Raw genomic sequence first — 20,865 nt, 5'->3', positions numbered from 1 at the left:
AACGCGGAAACAAGGAAGAAACACTCCTAAGAAACAGCGCCGTGTTGTTCTGTTTCTTCCTTTTGTCCGTGTCGCTTTCGCGCTGACCAGAAGTACGAGTCATTGCTGTGTCAATATTAGCAGGCGTAGAAGTAGGGCAGCGCGGATCCCGTAAATGCTTGCTTGGGCGTACAACTGAATAATTTATAATTGTGAGTTGGCTGAGTATGAAAGTTGTGTGTGAAGTATGGCGGTATTTGATTACGCGAGCATGCAAGCAGTACGCCTGTTTCACTTTGGCCAAAGCTCCAGCTGCCGCTGCAAGCCAGCCATCGCCACATTTTGTCGTCTTTATTCCTTACGCTACGAGGAAATATGGTTCCACCTATTCAAGATAAGGCCTGACATTCTCAAGAACACGCCACTGGGCGCCATAAGAAGCGTGTATATGTGTGGTGATTCCGAATTTCTGATCGGTGGGTCTCACAGCTATCGCGGCTGCCCGCACACCGTCCGCCAGCGCAAGGAGACGGAGCTGCACATGATGCGCGCTGATTGGCTCCTGTCCGTCGGCAAAAGTTCGCGCATAGCTCGTCTGAAATCTCTGTATATACTTCAAAAGAACAAGGCAGTGTACCAAGACACTTTAAAGTCAATAATTTGTGTTTAAATATCAGTCTTCCTTCCAGCTACGACTTTTTTCAAATCTCGAAGGCCGTGCTTTTACGAAATGCCCGCTCTAAAAGAAAATGTAGATCTCGGAGGCTAAATTCACTTGTTAACCGCAGCGCGGCGCTGCCGCAGTGTGACGGTTGGGCCACGTTGTGTTGGTGTGCACGGTGAGAGTGCTCGTTGCAGTTACGCGGTAATTGAATCATATTTTCGAACTGGCTAAACAAACTGTGGTCCGTATCGTGTGCATTAACCATCAGGAACCCTCTGGACTCGTGTAATGCCATTCATTCGCCTTATGTTTCCTGTGATACGCCTGTCTTATGTGCACTACAGCGCCCGTCCGAGCTGCCTTTGTTCTCGCCTGTCCGCGTTCGCTCGTGAAATACCTGGTACTGTGGCTTCGAATTCTGGTGCGTGGAAGAATTTGTTGAAAGTTGGGCTTTCGTGCGCTGGTGTTCATCGGCAATTCGACCGGATTCGCGCCGGGAAGAGCGTCGTCGCGTGGTGCCTGCGAGACAAAGGAGCCGTTCGCCGACCGCATTGAAGGTAAGCAGGTCTGACGCTTGCGCGCATTATCGCAGCTTATGGTTCATGTAGTAAGCTTTGTGGAACGACAACAGAACACTTTCGTAGCGTATGTTGACCACGTTGCTGTGCACATTGAGCAAAGCGTTTCACGAGGGGAATTTCTGTGAAATGTATTATTTCTCACCGCTTACTTGCTTTATGCAGTGATGTGCTCACACCGCCGATTGTTGGGACTTAATGGGCAAATATTTACGTAAACGCTGAAAGTTACTGTTTCCTCGGTAGTTTCCCAGCACAAAATTCTTCCGTAGATATGCATTTCCGCAAGTTACGTGTGTAATGCATGTCGATGTGTAACGGGCATCGCGAGTTGGCACTCGACTGCGGTGTTTTACACTTGAGCAGATATTAGCTTATGTGAAGATTATTTTATTGATGCAGTTCAGTTAGAAGTCCAGCTTCGCGAGAACCTGTCTGCATTGTTTCTGTTCTTCGGCGTGTTCGCTTATTTGTCTTCTATATTGCACGGCAAATATAGACCGATATTACAACAGCGAAATTTCTTTTTAATCGAGGCATGTCAATCAGACGCTCGTTTTCATCAATATTTTGATCTGAAGAACAGGATGTCAGCTCCTGCGATTGTTGTGAAAGTATGTGGGTTGTAGCACTGCGTAAATAGGGCTGCGATTTTGTTGCGATGCTTTCCACTCGATGTTTGCCTCTCTTATAGCCCACCATTCACAGCTGGCGGTTCTAGTCAATAACGATGGCGGAGTGTGTCAGACCACTGAGGAAAAGGAGTAGCATAGGAAAGGGCATCGCTACAAAATCGCGGCCTAGGTTTTAGACCGTTCATAAACGATTGTTTTGATTCTCTACATATTTAGGTTTTGGTGATAATTTCACAGATATTCTGATGTTTGCTGCTGGTTTTATTCCCGCCTGAATTTTAAAATATAACAGTGTAACCTCGTGAGATATAACTACAAGACATCTGTACAAGCAGGCACAGATTGATGTGAGAGTCCCTTTTTTTTTCAATTCCACATGACACTAAAGCACACGCTTGAAGTTTCACGTCTCAATAAATTAAACCTTTCTTACTGTTGAAGGTTATGCGGGTTCTGGAGTCAAGCCTACAACCTGTAGGAACCTGCTGCACTGCTACATACTGGATCGCACAATGATGCACTTGACCTGCATGCTTTTACAAGGTGAGTAAAAAACTAGCTGCACTGTGAGTTGTAGGATATGCTTGTGTAATATGCAATCATTTTACTGTGTACGTGTGCCATTTCCAGGATTTCTAGTAGCAGATCACTTGCACAATATCTTTTATTTATCTAGGGAGCCTTCAGTTGAAGCAATGTAACCAAATTAAATTCTTCTGAGATAAATATAAACAGGGCTGGAGTGACTATGCAATGTATACGCAATACAGACTGTATATTATGCGAGCCAGATTGCTTTTTTAGGAACGTCATTGAGGAACACGAGGGTGTCTATGAGCCACCCGAGAGAAACGGAAGGCTTTGGTTACCTTAATTATTATTAATCACTTCTCACACTAATACCTGCACACCTGAATTCTTCCCTTTTCGCAGTCACAATTATGTATTGCATACCATAATTCATCTAAAAAATACCAGCATGAAGGCAGTAAAATATTCTGATTTATTAGGTAGCTGCCAAATTAATAGTCACAGTATGAGTGCTCAATTTTTAAAGCAAACAACAAGCCATTAACCTTTTAATGTGGCAAGTTCAATATGTGTCTCAAGAGCTCGTGGGCTTCCGGGTGGAAGCGGGTCTCCTTTATATGTCACAGAAGTTTAATTGGTGATAATGTGGTGTAGAATGCTGCTGAATCATAAAAGTCAGCCCAGTAGACTAGTTGCAAGCCCACCATGGCAGCACAGCTGAAAGCAGAGCATTCTCTGTTGCATTGCATTTTTTTCTCCGTTTCACTGCACTGGTTCAGTTGATAACACAAACTTGTCCTATGCTGTCATTTATCTCAAATCTTTTTTACCTTCTCTTCTTTATTACTTGTCAACTGCCTAATACACAAGCTTCCCGTGACACGCAAACAATGCGGAGTACTACGTAGAATTTATGCATACATCTGTGGTTTGTGGTGCCATACGCTTACCACCTCAGGTTTCCGATATGTTACAGGGAGGCTTGCTTCACACTCGAGCCACACTGCACTTGGTGCAATTTTGAAACAGCCACTTTTTGATATAGTGTAATTATTTGTTGCACTCTCACTGAATTGAGGTTTTCTACTGTGAATAATGCGCTCTCGATGGTTGTACGAAAAGGTTTTAAAAACCTGGGTTCTTGGGCCATTACTATTTCTAATATACATTAATATACCCAATAACGTTTCCTCACACGTGCGCATTTTTGCAGACGGCATTCTTTATCGTTCCATCAAATGTGCCGATGATCATGCAATGCTCCAAAAAGATCTTGAACTTATTTCTATTTGGTGTAACACTTGGCTAATAAAGCTTAACGTTTCTAAATGCAAAATTATCTCTTTTAGCCGCAAGCATACTAAACCCACGTTTCCTTATCACATAAATAACATCAGTATTTTGCATGATAGTCAAATAAATATCTTGGTGTTCATATATCTTCGACTCTTTTATGGTCAACCTACATTGCATACATATGCGCCAAAGCATCAAGATCATTAGGGTACATAAGACGCAAGTTGCATAATTCTACTAATCACATTCGTAAATTGGATTATCTAACATTTGTTCTACCTCAGCTTGAATACGCCGCATCCATCTGGTCTCCCCATCAGAAATACTTGATCGAAAAACTCGAATCTATCCAGAATAGGGCTGCGCGTTTTATTTCACGTTGTTACGACTATAACAAAAATATCCTTGTTTCATAAATATGTCCATAATACAGCACCATCTGTCCTGCCTCATGAACCTCCTCATTACAGGTCACACCGGCTGTGCAGTCAAATTTCATGCGTATCTATGAAACGACTAATTCATTTAATACTCCGCTCTTCCAAGAGCCATTCGCCTTTGGAACAATCTTCCTAATGCCATTGCTTATGAGTGTGACCAGGAAAAATTCCGACATCTTCTAGCATCGCATTTTTCCAAGCTCTCCATAACCTAACATGTTATATTTTCTTGAGTTTCCTGTTATTATTGTGCTACTACCCCTTAAGTACTGTTTCATTATAGCCAAATATTGTCCCGCTCCCTTTAATTTTATTGGTCATATTTTACTTTGTGAAAATTTTTTGTTCACTGACCTCTCGCATTCAAAAGCATTCAGTTTGTCATTTGCACGATTTTTTAACGCTACCTTACTGCACGTTAGCGTATTTCTTACAGTGTATATTTTTCATATGTATTCACATATGTATTCTAATTATTGTATAACCTTTGAGTGTACTCGCCCCACTTACACAATGACTAGGGTCCTGTAAGGTATATTTAAATAAATAAATAAATGGTTTAGGCAGAAAGCCTCCTAAGTAATGCTGTCACACAAAAGTTGTATAACAGTGCGGTATGTCTTAAGATTAATCATAACTAAATTTGTGGCCTTCAAGCCCTAGCTTTTTCAACACAATTGTGTGTGCAACAAACACCGTGCTTTTTAACCACTATTCTTATGGTGACAGACTTCTGTCTGTTTAAAGCAAGCGGTCCAATATGTCTTACTATTTCTGGTTAATGCCACTGCATTCTTGACTGTTGCTGCAATGGTGGCGGCTTCAAGGCCAACTAGATGTCCCAGACTCAGCTGAAAACATGGACACAGTGTTTGTTTCTTTTGATGATGGTTGTACGTGTGAATAAAGCCTAAACAACTCGCCACACGAATAACACCTTTCTTGCTTGTGAAGCAGATGCTGCTACATACACAGAATGTTTGCCTCCCACCTTCTGTGGCATGCTGAAGGTAGTAAAGTGTTGTGCTAAAGGTTCAGTAGAATGCACACCTACAGCCTGCAACTGACAATAAAGATGTGTAAGAACTACAAAAACTTTGTGAAAATGTGAAAAATGCACAGGATATTGTAACGCCTTTCAATTTGGCATTAGAATGTGTGCGCGGCTAACTTTTAACCACATTACCTTATGGCATCGACAGTAGCGTTGCGCGATGGGAGCTTTCCTGGTAGATACTGGCAAGTTTTTGCTCGTGGCCTAGTGAGGGCCTCAACTTCGGGAACCTCGATACTTGAGGTACCACACAAAGGTCTATTGGCCAGTTGCCTACTCGTACAGTTCATGTACTACTTAGCAGCTGCTGCAATAATGATTAAAATAATTTGTGAGCAGTTTCATACCTGAGTGGACTGGCAAACAGTGCAGTCTGTTTCAAACAACTAGTTAAAAGCTTCTGTGTTGCCCTGATGTTTTTATGAGCTATTTTTGACTGCTGCAAGTTTCTTAGCTGTGCATACAGGCCAAGCTGTTCTTGCTTACATGAATATTTTTGAATAAGTGAGAAAGATTGGCTTTTGTTTCGTTTTTCAGGTGCCCTGTGAGCTCTCATCCAAGCACCGCATTCCAGAGGTCTGCTGTGAGCAGACGTGGAATTGAAGTAACATGCAGATAGTCCAATAAACTACTCGTAATTTCAGACTTTACAAAGTATAGTCAAAACTTCCTTTTAAAAGTGTAAGCACTAATATAACCTAATTTTCCAATCAAACATTACATTTTATATTAGTAAGAAAGACATAACTAGAACAACAGCAGCGCTGCAGTGAAGAACGTACAATGGTACTCAAGTGTTATACTGAAATATTATATGAAGGCCAATTAGTTTGTAACTTTAGAACGAATTGGCATGAATTTCTGTGCCGTAGCAGTGTTCCAATCCGTATACTGCATTATGTAGGGAACAGTAACTTTACAATGAAACCAATGCAAAACTTTAAAACTCACAATAAGTGCATAAATATAAAATGGGCACAGGGAACTTCATCTATGCATGTCTACACAAAATAGAGGATTTAATCACTGGGGCTACATTAAGGATGCATAAAGGTGGGACATACGAAGGAAACATAAAAGCAGTGGCCAAATTTCAACATGGAGGAAATATAAAGGACGGTAACGTAAAGGATGCACAAAGGAAGGACACATGTAGGAAACATAAAAGCAGTGGCCAAATTTCAACATGGAGGAAACATAAAGGACGGTAACATAAGGGATACATAAAGGGAGGACACATGAAGGAAACATAAAAGCAGTGGCCAAATTTCAACATGGAGGAAACATAAAGGACGGTAACATAAGGGATACATAAAGGGAGGACACATGAAGGAAACATAAAAGCAGTGGCCAAATTTCAACATGGAGGAAACATAAAGGACGTTTCCTCATGTGAACTCTGGGAAACATACAGTAAACATAAAGGACATAACCATTTTCATAAGGGTGAGTTTCTTTATTCGAAGTTTAGGATAATTCATTCAAGAGAACGCGCGTTGATACAACGGATTCCACGGCAGCATGGTTCATAAGGAATTAGCTGTCTCTCGATTCGCGGCTTCTAGAGTTTGGAACTTCTGCATAAAATCTGCGCGCGAGACATACGCGCTACGCATAATTTTTCTTTGACTATAAAGAATGAACTGTATGAACGTTGATTTACTTTATTAGGTAAAGGTGCTTCTTTTCATTCAGGAGCTAATCGTATGCAGCACTCCTCAGAACCGTGCTTCGTATGAAATGAGAGCGGCATAACCGCGTATTGTGACAAATAGTAGCAACGGTTTGTTGAAGCAGAAGTAACAGAAGTAAATTAGGTTTCTAGTGGATTCAGCAAAAGGCGCACTGCAAAAGGATAGAAAGTTGGGCGAGTTGGTACGGTAACATGATCTTGGATTGCAGCGCGAAGTGACACGGACACCTTTTGACTTTTCCTTATGACAAATTCCTGTTTACTTCCTTACCTCCTGATATGTTTAAGAGGAAGCTCTAGCTCGGACCCAACTCCGACGCGGCCTATTCAAATACATGTAAAAACGCAAAAACGTTTTTCTGAGATAACCCCTGGACCGATTTTAATGAAATTTGTTGCATTTGAGAGAGAAAGTTGAATTCTAGTGACTGTTGGAAGCGGAATTTTGATTTAGGGCTTGAATTTTGTTAAAATGATTTTCAAATATTCAGAAGTTCGAAAAGAATAGAAGCACGAAGTTTACAAACTAATAGCTCTGCATCAAAAACAGATATCGCGATTCTGTAAACGTCATCCATTAGACCATTCAAAGCGGTCAAATTTGATATGTCATTTTACATCTTACGTGAATTTGTTACGTTATTTACGAGGGTTTTGCAAAAGTTGTAATAACACATTGACACATTTTTTGAGGTTCATGTGTAAAATATCAATTTTGTCCGCTTTAGATGTGCTATCAGATACAGTTCACAGAATTGCTATATCATTTTTTCTTGCTGGGTTACGGAATTGTAAACTTGATAGTTTCGTTTTCTGAAAATTTGCGATTTTTGCCAATTTTTTATAAAGAAATGACAACCTAAATCGAAAATTCAAAACCAACAGTCACTAGATTTTAAGTTTTTCTTTTAAATGCAGCAAACCCCGTCATACTTGGTGCCTTGGTTGCCGAGAAAAACGAATTCTCCTTTTACATGTATTTAGATAGGAGCACCCGAGCTAAAGCTTCCTCTTAACTGCTGTCTTTATACCTTGTCATGTTCTTATGCAGCGGTTTCTTACAATCATCTATATATATATATATTTATATATATGTATGTATGTATCAACAAAAATTGTGTTGACAGTTAGCGCTCGTCCTGTCTGCTTCTAGTCGGTGTCCCTGTCCCTTTGCGCTACAATCCAGGATCAAAAGGCGAACTGTTACGGCCGCAGTGAGCGTAATACTATAGGCTTTCGTTTAGAGAAGGTACGAAAGCAGCACAGCAATTGTATATCACATTTTAAGTTTTTAAACGTAATGAATGGGCGTTAACCAACGGCTCGGATACTTATTAATAATATGATACGAAGCCAACACACAAAGGAAAACATAGGGGAAATTACTTGCACTGACTAATAAAATTGAAGACATGATAAATAGTGGAAATGAAAGTGAATGAAAAAACAACTTGTCGCAGGTGCGGGACGATCCCGCACCTTCGAATTGAGCTACCGCCAATAGAGCTACCGCGGCGCCTTTTTCCACAGCGCTTTCAAAGGTTTAAAGTTTTGTGACATGAAGACAGTGGCTTAAGGTTTGCCGCTAAATACAGTAGCAGGCACTCTAAAAAGCACAAGCTGCAAATCACACTCTGGGAATGTCTCGACCCAGGCGTACAAGCACCTAGTAGCGCGCACCTCCTAGCGGCGGCCCTACATTCCTTAGACGCGCGCGCTTAAATCGGAGCACCTGTTCTTCTACACCGTGTCTACTATGTGGGGACCTCATCCATATTATGGCCCCAAAATTCTATGTGTTTCTTTATTGCAGGAATCCGCTTACCCATTATTTTCTGACTTTGTTGGTGAGTGCTTGACTAGACAGAAAAACTTTATCATGGTCTCGCAGGATACGCTTAGCGCGTAGCGGGCATCCTCCACGTTGGGACCATATTAAAAAAAGTATTTCCTTGGTTGATGTATACGCCAAAGTAGTTTTATTGCTTAACTATAGGTATGACTTGCTCTTGAATTGGCACCACGTAATTAGTCGTCTCTTCATTAAAGATCATAATTGCCGATTTTTCTGTGCTAAATTGAAAGCCTAGATTAGTTGTGGCAATACCACACATATTGGGCTGTGTCTACGAATTTCTTGCATTGTCCGCCATCAGCACTTTGCCTTCCGCAACAGATTCTGCCGGCGATGCGGGCACATTCTGTTGCACCATTTGTCCATTATGCATGTATGATGAATCAAATACTAATTGACTGTTTCCAGTTGTCCTACACTCTGAACATAACGTGTACAACACTAAAGGCAGAGGGGACCTTTGTTTCAGTCATTGGTGAATTTCCGCCGCTTTATTACAATTTCGGCTTTCTCATACAATTTTCACTCGTTTGTCTGTATATCTGAACATCTCCTCCGATACCCAGACAATAATGCATGGTGTCCCGCAGGGATCAATACTAGGGCCTTTATTATTCATTGCATATATCAATGACCTAGCCGATATATATAATTCTCCAGATCTGGTAATGTACGCTGACGACACAAATCTTTTCTTTTCCTCCCGCTCATTACTCACCCTCCAAAGTATGGTTAACACTTATTTACTGAACCTTCGTGATTGGTTACACGTAAATAAGCTTAGTTTAAGTATAAATAAAACAAAATATGTTCTTTTCAAGCCGATCAACACCGTGGAACGTTATTCTATGCAGATTTATTATAATAATACACAAATCAGTCAGGTTTCTTCTCAAAAATTCCTTGGTGTGTGGTTTAATGAAAATCTCTCTTGGTCGGTTCATATTTCAAAACTTGCTTCTGAACTAAGCAAAATTGTTGGTCTGCTCTTTAGGATTTCTAAACTCTTACCTGTTTGGTTAAAGGTGTCCATGTATAACGCACTGTTTTTCTCAAAACTGTCCTATTGTAATCTTGTATGGGGTACGACTACGTCTTCAAATTACCATAAACTACTACTGCTACAAAAGGAGCCTTGCGTGCTATTGAGGGCTATTGCGGCGCACCACATGAATTACGTACACAACCCTTGTTTGTTGAACATAGCATATTACGAGCTGAACAAGTGTATTATCTACAGCTGTTGCAAAACATTCATAGAAACAGTTTGTACTCTATTGCTGACAGTACTATAAAATGCAACCTTCGTGAGGCAAAACTACGTGTACCGCGAACACGCACGAATTATGGTAAACAAAAGCTAAATTTTCATGTACCCAACGCCCTCAACAAATTTCCCTTTAGAGATGATTTCTTTTTATCTAAAAATGTGTTCAAGAAAAACATGAAACGACGTTTGATTGAAGGCGAAATTCAAATGTAAGAAAATGTATCGACCGTTTCTTCATAAATACGTTTCTTTCTATTTTTGTTGCAGACAAGCAACAATAGTATGCTGCATTTGCATATTTTCGCGCCCTAATTCACCAGCCATGTACGCATTCTATTTGTACGCGTATAACTTTGTGTGCTTGCTTATTACCTTGCACATGTTTGTATTTTTGCCGAATTAAGTTTCACTGCACGCATTGTAGCTTTGTTTTGACATATTTGTCGCGCCTTCTATGTACATTTTCTTTGCATATATATTGTTATTGCCAACTGTATGGGTGCCGGGGCCTCGTCAGGCCTTACAGCCTTTTGTCCCGGTCCCCTCTTTTTCTTGAAAAGAAGAATAAACGTCACTTCACTTCACTTCCTCCTTCAGCAGCTCCACGAAATCTTCATCTATTGCTCCGGGTCTAAGGATTTCCCGTAACAACTCCCACGTTGTTGTAGGCTCCCTTAATATTGTAAAGGAGAACTCCTGGACGTAGGCATCCGGATTGCGAACGGCATCGCGTGCCGCGGATGCTCGAGCTTAGAGGCTGTTCTAGATGAAGCACTCTACCCGTCATCGGCCTGTCGTGTAATAAACCTCCTTTATAATTTCGAAACTTTCGCAGTTCTTGCCTCGCAAACTGCGTCGTATAGTTTCCCTCGTTGTTAGAGACGGGTCACGGACGCATCGGTGAAAGCGAAAAGTAACGTGGGGATGGCGAGAGGTGATGGTCCATGAGGGAACGATCAGTCAGGGTACGAGTTGGTGGTGGGACGAATGGAGTGAAATTTGCATGGAAATCGACCGGATAACGAAGCGCCCGGAGTTCATTGTCGACTGTTTGCACCCGGTGGCAGAACCTTGCGACGTATCCGAGATACCTACATGCAAAGCATCTAGGCCGTTTGTGGTGTGTGCGCCACGGGATGGCAACAGGAGGGCCGGACCAGGAGATGGGAGGAGAAGGGCGGCGCACGGGCTGCTCAAAGGGTCGTATCACCTCTTAGCGTGGCCTAGCAGCTATCGCAGCATAAGTTAGCGGAGTGGCCCCAAGCGGCTGCTGGGGAGCAACCGGGAATGCGTCAGTGACTTCTTCTTGAATGACGTTGCGCAGAGCAGACTGCAAAGGAGTAGCACTCTCCTGGGTGAGGGGTACCCGAGACAGCTGTAGCGTGATTTCACCGCGGAGAAAGGCCTGGATCTGCGTGATTAGCGACACTTGGCAGGAACCAATGGTCACCCCGGAGATCGACGCATCTTGCAGGAGGATTCCACATCAAAGCTCGCTGTTTGCGTAGCTCGGCGTAGCTCTGACAGAGGGTGATAACGTCGGCAACGGTGTACGGGTTCTTGGCCAGTAGCATTTGGAAGGCATTATCATCAATTCCTTTCATGATCTGCTTAATCCGGTCCGCTTCTGACATGGTGACACTGACGCGTTTACATAGCTCGACAACGTCCTCTATGTAACTGGTGAATGTTTCATCCGTATCCTGTGCGCGTGTGTGCAAACGCTGCTCGGCTAGGAGTTTGTGGATGGCAGGAAGAATAAACACAGTTGTAAAGGTCGTCTTGAACGCATCCCACGCTGGGAAATCCGCCTCGTTGTTCTTGAACCAGAGGATGCCCACGCCCGCGAGATAGAAAACGACATTGATTAGCTTGGTAGAGTCATGCCATTTCTCATGAGCGCTCACCCGCTCGTAGGACCCAAGCCAATATTCAACGTCGTTGTTGTCCGTCCCGCTGAAGATGGTAGGATCCCGCTGGCGAATAGCGCCAGTGCATAGAACAGGTGGCGAAGGGAGGGTCTGCTGGTTTGCGTCTCGCATGGCAGAAGGTGGCTTCCGAGTGCGGAGTTCTGGATGGTAGAGATCAAAGAGACCCGGTGCCTCCACCAGTCGTAAATGACGTTTATTACAGGACGGGCCAATGACGGGTAGAGCGCTTTATCGAGCCCAGTCTCTAAGCTCGGGCATATGCGGCTCGCGATGCTGTCGGCTCTGCTGCTGCCTGCGTCCAGGCGTCCTTCTTCATTACACCTGTATGTATCATTTGATGCATATTAAAAAAAAAAAACTTCATTCAGTATGTACTTTTGGCTCCATTACACCTATGAAGTATCAAAATTGGCACATCTGGGGCCGTATTCTGAAACGTTCGCCTTCCGCGAAAGTGGAGCCCTGGCCACGGCTCCGCCAACGGCGCGCCCTGATTGGCGATTTCGGCAACACCGGAAAATAAACAGCGCCATCTAGTAGTTCCGGCCTACGTCATTTTAACGTCATGGAGCCGATGGGTGCTCTCGAGATGTATTGAATAAATTAACATCTCTTTTGGCGTCTCTTGGCGTTCGGTTAGTGGTAAAGTGTAGTAGACATAAGATTGGTGATACCTTATAGTAGTCTTCTTGATCGCGTTTTACATGCGTTATTTTGCGGCGATATTTGTTGATTCATATAATATAAAACGTTTCACACCTCCTTATTCAATTTATTTTACCTAAAGAGGCCGTAACCAAACGTAGTCAGTGCGCAGAACCCGTACCGCGGCTACTACACTCGAAAACAACACACCAGAGCCGCTCTGCACTCGCCGGGCGCAATCTCTCATGCGTTCTGAAGCGTTCGAGAGCGCGCGTTAATAGTGCACGCTGACGTCACGGGTAAGCAGTCGCTTGGTTTATTGAATATTACTTTCGCGGCGACTAAACTTTCGCGGAAGGCAAACGTATCAGAAGATGGCCCCTGCTTTGTCAACTTTCAGGTTCATCGCTTTTCTTTTTTCGGATGTACCCAAATATGATTTCGTACAACAGTTCGTTGCTATACAGAATGACGAAACACGTACAGTCAGGGTATCCAGAGATTCTTTAGCACCTGCAATTGATTTTCCACATTGCCTTCCCGAAACTCGTAGGAATGAGCCAAGGTGGCAGCAGTACCTGCTGAGCAGCTCTTGTCGTGGCCCCTAATTAGCAGTAAGTCCAAAGATTGAGCTTGCAACCTCTTGCGATGCGACCAAGCGCACTGCTGGAATGGTGCTGCTTGGGACAAAGGAGGGTGCTGTCCCTCTTGCAGCACTTATCTACAAGGAGCTAATCATTTACGACTGCCTGGAAACGTTCAAGCTTATCTAGGCTCCCATCCAATTTGCTTTGAAAGTGAGCCCGTAAGTCAGGGCGAACATATGCAAATGTTTGCAAATTTTTGTGCAGCGGTTTGCTGTCCTATGACTAGATGGCACTAAAGCTTGAAATTTTCTATTTCTCTTTTTGTTGTACTATTAACACATACTTACTGTTACTCCACCATTATAAGAATGTGTACGTCATTGCTTAAGATAAAGCTTCGTTATAGTATAGCATATGCATTTTATAGGCATTAAAGCTTCCAATAGAAATTATTTCTCCGACGAAAGTTCGATAATCACTTCTAAATAAATCCATTCTGGATTAGCTCTTATTCAGTAAAGCTGCACTTGCAGGCAATGAAAACGGTTAAGTTGAAAACGAAGGCAAACAAAGTGTGCAATGGGACAAAAATGTTTATCACGCAAACTTAGCAGGTATCGCTGGACTTAAACCTTGTGTAAAAAAGAATTTCTGTGTCTGTGAACGAGAAGAACAAAAAATATTATCTCGGAGTATTAAAAAACCTTAGGGGCCTTGAAATAGCGAGAATGACAATTTATTATAGCATCAAATGATAATATTTTCCTAATTACAAACAAGTGCAATGAAAAGGCAGCCCAGGACCTGCTTGGTATAATAATATGCCGGGTTTATATTTATCCGGTACATGTAACACCATTCACAACTTGACTTTCGGTCACGCCAGGACCTTGTAAATAAAACTGAAAGTTCAACAACCAAGGAATGAATGACACAGTAACAGAATATACCCATATTTTGAAGGCGCAATGGGTAATTCTACAGCACTGCAGATTAGAGAGACTTATTATAGGATTGTCATCTGGTATAAGGGTGCTACTGCTCAGCGACACCAAGCACTGCATCCAGGGTATATTTATTTATTCATTTATTTATTCACACAATCTTACAGGCTATTGAAGGGCATTGAGTAAGGGGAGCAAGGGTAATAATATCACAACAATATCAAAGTGCTACATCGTTATAGAATATTAACAGGCAACGAATTCAAGTTATCAGGGAATGTTTCACGATTGGAGGTGGATGCAATGTGATCTCGGAGTCTGTCCCAATGTGCAATAGCTCTTGGTAGTGGTGATGAGTTAAATGCCTGCTTTTGACCATGAATGCGCATGAAACTAAGTGCGTTGTGAATGAGACGAGATGTGCGCACAGGAGCATGAAGCGAAAAACAGTAAAAGTTATAAATCTGCACTATAAGAAAAGTTTACACGCTTTGAGTCGTATCTTTCCACACAAGAATAAACGTCATCTGTCTTGTCCGTAATTCATTTCTTTAACGCTCCGAGCCCCGTACTTCCAAGTAATGAAGTGAGTGAGTGGGTGAGTGAGTGAGTGAGAAACTTTTATTTGGTCCTGCAAAGCGCGATGAAACGCGCACCCGGCTAATCCCACGACGGGACTGACAGATCTAGTCTGCCGGCCCGATCGCGGGCGCGCTGGACGGCCAGGATTTGATCCTCAAAGACAGGACTTCGCAGGAGCGCGTCCCACTCTTCCTCGGTGAACGTCGGGCCCAGCGACCCGCACTCCCAGAGCATATGAGGCAACGTAGCTACCTCACCACAGGCCACGCAAGAACAATTTGGATAAATCTCTGGATATATGCTATTAAAGGAAGCCGGATTTGGGTACGAATTCGTTTGCAGAAGTCTTAGTGTGACCGCCTGCGGCCTGCTTAGCTTGGAGTGAGGCGGGGGGAAAACCCTTCTCTCTAAGTAAAAGAATTTCGTGATTTCGTTGTGTGTGAGAGGAGCGTCTCTGTGTCCGGGGAGAGAGTCGCCCGATCCGAGGGCAGCGCGGTCGGTAAAGCCACGCGCAGCCTCGTGGGCAGACTCGTTGAGGTTCAGAGGAACCCCCTCAATCGCCCCGACGTGTGCAGGGAACCAAAGGATCGAGTGCATGGAGGTGTTGCCCTGTTTGGCGCCTTTCAGAATTCGAACTACCTGCCGGGCTACCCGGCCTTTCTGGAATGCCTTGATGGCGGCTTTCGAATCGCTATACACCCTGTCTCGCCGACCGTCTTGCATGGCGAGTGCAATGGCCACTTGCTCGGCCACCTCTGGGTTCCAAGTAATGAACGGCATGCGCGTTATCAGCATGGCATAGCATTGCCAACAGGAAAGTAGCGGGTGCAGCGTTTTCAAGAAAGGAAACGCAAGCAATGCGGATGACGATTATTTTTGTGGGGCATATAAAACGCCCCAAAGTGTGTAAAATTTTTTAGACTGCGAATGTAGCGGTGAAACGCACATAAAAGAGCAATGATGAGGCGATCTTCTAATGACTGAAATACAACATCTTGTTTTATTCGGGTAATGCTCGAATGATAGTCGTAGTTGCCAGAGATGAATTTGGCTGCCCTATTCTGAACGGTTTCCAACATACGCATTTGATAATCTTTTTATGATGACCATGTATATGAAGCGTATTCTTGATGTGGGCGAATATAAGTTAAATATGCTAATTTGCGTTCATTAGAAGGCGCGTTACGCAAGTTTCTACGCAGGTAGCCAAGAGATTGAGAAGCTTTGGATGAGACAGTTGCTAAATGTGTTCGCCAGGATAAGTCCGATGAAAAATAAAGTCCGAGATATTTGTACGATGGGACAGTCGAAACTACAGTATTATTAATCGAATAGTGGAACTCTGAGTTAGTGCGCTTTCGACTAAACGAGATTAACTTCCATTTGGAGGTGTTAAGGGACATCTGCCAAGTTAGGCACAATATTTAGGTTAGTTCAAGGTTACTTTGGAGAGTAAGATGATCATCAAAGCATTTATTATTGCAGTAGATGACGCAGTCATGAGCGCACAACGTAATTAACCTAAAAACTTAACAACCTAGCTTTATATTCTTCTTACATGAAGCCATACGTACCGCTAGCGCAGCCTAGCGCTAGCGCAGCCACGAAGGCTCGCTATGGGAAGCAGCGTACATTAGAAAAATAGATACCTATTATTCTATTATTCTTTTCTCCCTAGATCCATTCGGGAATGGAATACCATTGACCGACTTATAGTCGAACAACAAAGAATTGAAGATTTCCTTGAGATGTTACAAAACTCGCTTAATACGTACTCATCAACCTGATGTCATTTATTTTTACTCTCAATATGATAAGTTGTTTTTTCTATTAGCATGTTTGTCAATACTCGTATTCACAATTACTGTTGTATGTATATTTCTCCTTCTTATCTGTGCTTGTTTAGCATACCTACGATGACAATTACTATTATTACTGTTTCTTTCTGTACCCCACTCCTGTAATAACCCTGTCAAAGGGTTGACAGTATGTTGAAATAAATAATAAATAAATAATACCAAAATATTGTAAAACTTCCAGTGTGCTGCAGGAAGAAGCCTTGTACACCAGAAAGCAATATTCAACACGTAAAAAAATGAAAATACGTAGTGCGGTCATTGAGGCAGTGACGTGGGATACTACTGTGAACCCCGTGCTCATTTCCTTATTCATTTCACCGTGTCTGGTGTTTAGCAATGCTGCTATTCTAGTGACGGATGCGGTTTCGTAGGTTTTGTTCGAATTGGGATTCGTGGCTATTATTTTCGGAGCTTAGTTCCTGCTTCGTGGACACCTCAATTCTGGTGTTGCCAACGGCACGCACTGCAAATTGTGTGTTTCCGGGCAATATTCCTCCTTGCAGTGAGATGCCCGATGGCTTTTTTGTAGATGCAGAAAAATATCTCCAAAAAGTCTGGAAGGTATCTCGTGAACAAGGCAATTTTGTTGATTTCGTATAATCTTAAGCCTTTTAAGGTGCAAACGATGACCTCATTCGTAGAAATAGACAGCGCACTTGATTGAATTGTTGCGGCAACAAAGTTTTTAGAGTACAGTCCGTTGGACCGCTGTTTATACCGAGCTAATCAAAGCTACTTTTTTAGGCATCTCTCATTATAATTCACAATGGTAATGCCTTTTCTACAGCAACTTTTTCACCAGTTTTCATGCCGTGTGCAGGTGGCGAAATAGAGAAGAACGAAAAGCGGACTCCCTTGCGAAAAAGCACCTTACGCTCTCAAAAGAAAATGAGGCATATGTAACTGAGTTCGCTGTATAGCGAACTTATTTTATGAATTGCAAAGGTGACAGGAATAGTACATGGAATTATTTCTGCAATACTGTGTATGAGCCATAATTGACTGTGTATGAGCCATAATTGTGCAGAAAAGACAAAAAGTAGCCCCTTATTCTTTGAGCTTAGGCACATGTCTGAGCCCTGGCCTGCGTGGAAGGGACAGCAAAAGAAACTTGCGCTTCCTTTTCGTGGGAATTAAACTATGGATAATTTGCCTTGTTTTACCACCTTTTCTGCATCCCCAAGGAGATGCCCACCAGCGCATAGGGGAACCTCTGCGGCACTTGCATGCGATGAATGAACGCAATCCTTCACACCTTGATATCCTACAGGGCATCTCGATGGGCTGATCCGTATACGGAAGGGAAGCGATGCAACGGGGCTCATGCTGGCTTTGAAGGCAACTGATGCAGCATGAAGGCACCAGTTGCGTCAAATATGAGTGCCACAAGGAGCATTGCCACACATTGATCAGAGCTTAAAAGAGGTTCGAAGAAGGCGCCAAGGCGTGAATCTGAGCAGCTGAGCCATCGTCCAAGAGGACGAAGAAGAGGCCGAGGATGTGGCCCCAATCCCTCGAGAGAATATCAGTTAGAAATTGCAATGTGCATGGCTGCATTCAATTGCACAGCCTCCGGCCTCTTTGGTTTCATGACTGACCAAAAAAGAGAGTCAGCTTGCACCTGCTGCCAGATGTGATCCTCGGGCACCTCTCTAAGTCAGAGTAAAAGATTACTTCATTAGTTTCCCTGCACAGAATCAAAGTAACACAACATCACAGTGCTCTGCTTACTTAGGCAAGAAACTTCAATTGCAGCGCAACTGGAAATTCAGTGCCGGGGTGCTTTTATGAGCTGCAAACTGAGCTCATTAACTATAACATTCTACTAGCTGCCCTGGTGAACTTACCGCAATAGCGCGAAGAATAACTTGCTTAGAGAGCTGGGCTGGGATAACGTAAAACTATTCAAATCTGTTTGCCATTAGCATTCTGTGATAGGCATAAAGGGCCCGTGTTCCGCGGATATGCGTGACGCCCGCCAATATGATTTGAAGCTGAGGCTGTTTCATATATCACGAAAGTGTAAGGGCGCATTTTCAGTCACAACAGATTGCAATACTTTTACGTTACTCCGGCCCTGTATGCCTTAACTTTGCAGTAGGTAAATGAGAATGGCGTGTTGGGCCACCGGCCAACAAGTTTAACCTCTAGCATAATTACAATGAGGGCGCTAAATGATACAACGGACGAAGGAAAGCGACAGGGAACAACCACGTAGACGCAGTAAGAACTGAACGTTTTATTTCTTGACACAGGAATAAATAGCTGCTGCCCCTAATCAAAACAACATGAAAAACAGTGCCGTCATCTGCATCGCACGACGAAAACACGATACCGAATCGCTTCTACGCACTGCTCCCAAGATACGCCAGTTCCTTTGTCGTTCGAGGAACTGAAGGTTCACTGATACAAGCATTACCACGCTTCTTAATCTCAAGAGCTTCCAATGTGATGAGTTGATCATCAGCTCTGTTCAAAATACAGGTTCTATTAAAATCTGGAATGCACTTGTGAGCCTTACAATGGGCAATAGTGTGACTGGAGAGCTGGTTTTCTATCGTATATTGACGCTCATGAAATCTGTCATTCAGACATCTGCCCGTTTGGCCTACATAAGATGAACCACACGACATGGGAACTGAGTAAACTTCTTTCTTTACACATCTGACATGCTTTCGCACGTTTTTTTGCGCACACCTGTTTATTTTCCCGATGTCTCGCATTCACCTTGGTACATATCAAACCAAGACGTTTCGCAGCGGAAAATAAAACGCGAAAACCAGCTCGTTTGGCTATTTCTTGCAGATTGTGAGATATGCCGTGAACATATGGGATCACAGCACATCTTCGTCCAGAAGGGCCTGCTCGAGCCTGTTGTACAATGTTAGGTTCCTTGAACTGCCTGAGCATTTTTCCTCCAACAGACATGATAACATGGTGAGGATAATGTGCCCCTCTGAGGCGGCTGACCTGATAATGAAAACTGCTTCGCAGCCGATGCACACGTGACTTGTTAAGTGCGTTGATTAGACATGATTGAATGATGCCACTTTATATTATTATTGAATGAGGTGAATTGAAGGAGAGGATGGGTTTACTAACCCTTGGCTTGAAGTACCAGCACACAAGAGACGATAAGAAAATGATTTCAAAATCTAAAAATTTTAACAGTTATCGGCCGGAAACTGGTGAGTCAGGGTTAGAGGATGCAAGGCTATTTTAAACACTTACTATACTAATGATGACAGCGGCTCTGATTCGGCACTGTCACAATCTAAGAATACTAAAAAATCATCCACAACTCCAACGATCTGCATCACATTTGTCCCTGATAAGCACTGCTTCAACAGGCTGTCGGTTGAACCTAAAAAGATGTCACTTAAAACATGGGCTATACATGAACCTATACACAGACGGCCTTTCTGTAGGAAGATGTCATCATTCCATTTTATGTGCCTAGACTTCAGGTAAAAGGACAGCAGTTCCAAAAAGGAACCTACTGCTATGCCAGAGGCATTCTGGAAAGCAACTGCTTCAAATTTATCAATAAATTAAATGACGCATTCCATCAATTCATTTTGTAGTATCGAGTAATACAAGTCGTTTATTTCAACTGAAAAGGCAGATAGCATTTTGTTTACATATAGTGCGAGACATTTTGCGACGTGCTCAGATTGGATTTCGCGAAACGGAAAGAGCGTGTGTGCATAGGTTTATGTATAGCCCCCGTTTTAAAGGACATATTTTTAGCTTCAAAAGACAACCTGTTAAAGCAGTGCTTATCAGGGACAAATGTGATGGAGATCTTTAGTTTTGTTGATGATTTTTCAGTATTCTTAGATTTTGACAGTCGAGAATTGGAGCCGCAGTCTTCATTAGTATTGTAAGAATTTGAAACAGCCTTACATTCTCTAACCCGGACTCACGAACTTCCGGCCGATAGCTGTTCAAGATTTTTAGATTTGGAAATCACTTTCTCATCGTGTCTTGTGTACTGGCAATTCAAGCCAAGGGCTAGCAAACCCATACTCTCCTTCAATTCAGCTCACTCAAAAGTAATAAAAAGTGCCATCATTCAATCCTGTCTAAACAACGCAATTAACAAGTCATGTGTGCATCGGCTGCAAATCAGTTTTCATTATCAGGTCAGCCGCCTCAAAGGGACACATTATACTCACCATTTTATCATATTTGCTGCAGAAAAAATGCTCAGGCAGCTCAAGGAGCCAAACATTGTACATTAGGGTCGAGCAGGCACTTCTGGAACTAGATGTGCTATCATCCCATGTGTTCACGGCATATCTCACAATCGGCAAAAAGTA

General features: G+C 42.9%; 1 long non-coding RNA gene across 1 annotated transcript; it reads left to right on the top strand.

The window, feature by feature from the left end:
- The first annotated feature begins 802 nt into the window (after positions 1 to 802).
- On the top strand, positions 803 to 5,799 carry LOC140218791 (uncharacterized). The gene is made up of 3 exons (XR_011894979.1): positions 803 to 1,200; positions 2,298 to 2,399; positions 5,715 to 5,799. It is a non-coding gene; the product is annotated as an uncharacterized lncRNA (long non-coding RNA).
- Positions 5,800 to 20,865: the final 15,066 nt, after the last annotated feature.

This window comes from Dermacentor andersoni, chromosome 6 (genome assembly GCF_023375885.2).
Source record: "Dermacentor andersoni chromosome 6, qqDerAnde1_hic_scaffold, whole genome shotgun sequence".
Lineage (NCBI taxonomy): Eukaryota > Metazoa > Arthropoda > Arachnida > Ixodida > Ixodidae > Dermacentor > Dermacentor andersoni.
This window is presented reverse-complemented; position numbering and strand designations above follow the sequence as displayed.